This window comes from Sinocyclocheilus grahami, unplaced genomic scaffold (genome assembly GCF_001515645.1).
Source record: "Sinocyclocheilus grahami isolate Dianchi unplaced genomic scaffold, SAMN03320097.WGS_v1.1 scaffold42964.1, whole genome shotgun sequence".
Taxonomy (NCBI): domain Eukaryota; kingdom Metazoa; phylum Chordata; class Actinopteri; order Cypriniformes; family Cyprinidae; genus Sinocyclocheilus; species Sinocyclocheilus grahami.
Genome location: NW_015524334.1, coordinates 1 through 1,154, shown reverse-complemented (window position 1 = coordinate 1,154; position 1,154 = coordinate 1). Strand labels below are relative to the sequence as shown.

General features: G+C 34.8%; 1 long non-coding RNA gene across 1 annotated transcript; it reads right to left on the bottom strand.

Moving 5' to 3' along the window:
* Positions 1–163: 163 nt before the first annotated feature.
* On the bottom strand, positions 164–1,154 carry LOC107580750 (uncharacterized). Its single transcript, XR_001608698.1, has 3 exons — positions 1,107–1,154; positions 856–1,000; positions 164–244 (listed from the first exon to the last, which is right to left on the bottom strand). It is a non-coding gene; the product is annotated as an uncharacterized lncRNA (long non-coding RNA).

Sequence of the window (1,154 nt, the reverse complement as noted above, 5' to 3'; positions counted from 1 at the left end):
CATTATATTTCATAATTAAAATCTATTTTCACACTCATCTTGGGTGAGGGGGCGGGATAGTCTGAGTGAGGATCCAAGACCTTGTACTGTTATTTGTTCCATTTTTACTGTCCATATTTAAAGACACTTAACCATAAATACCTCACTTAACTCCTTTAAAATGCTTTCTCGTTCCTCAGTTTCTCCCTCAATGCCTGTTGTTTCGAGCCAGTTAGTCAAGACCTTTTGGAGCTTACGCCATGTCCTAAACACACATACATACAAACACACAAACACAAACTGGTTTCACTATATTAGTGAAAACATCTCATTAGGTGCAGTGTTTTTTTTTTTATGTGAAGCTGAAGATATTTGTTAAACCCCTTTTGCTAGATCACAAAATTGAAAAGTAAAACATTCCTTTCTCTGTAAAGTGCAGAATCCAAATATTTTCTCCTCATTAGTCTCTGAAACGTAGCAGAAACAACTATTGACACCAAAAGCCAAGTTTCCTTTGTGTTTGCTAGAATAAAAAACCCAATTAAATAATATGTTGATTCAGTCAAACTACAGCTGGAGAGTCGATTCATAGTTCTTCAAAACAGCTCCAGTCTGAAAATGTGTTTGTAATGTAGATCTGGGACTTTTATTGCAGGATCACTTTAGCTGGAAAAAATGTCTGTTATATGCTATAAATAAAACACTATATATATAGTGGTTTATATAGCATATAACAGGCATTTTTTTCCCAGCAAAAGTGATCTAAAAGTGGCTAAAGTGATTGCCATAAAAATAATTAATAGTTATAATATTTCTTTTATAATAAATAATTCTAAATGCTGCACATTCATCCTATTCAAAGCCAAATGTACTTACTGTAGCTGTTTTCGGTCTTGCTGGTATCGTTGCATTTCCAGTCTAATATCTAGTAGTTATTTTGTGAGATTTTCTGTTTGCTCCACATCTACAGTCTCATCTTCCTCATTCTCCTCATCCTGCTCAGGTAATCTCTCATGTACACCTGCAGCCCAGACATGAGAAGCGTAAATGGTCTTTCAATATGTTACTGAACCTCAGACTTGTAAAATGAAACTTTCTTCATATTATGAAAGACTACATGTTTTTACCTTGTGTTTTGAGAGGGTGGCAAGTGAAATGCGTAGAATGGAGTGGGA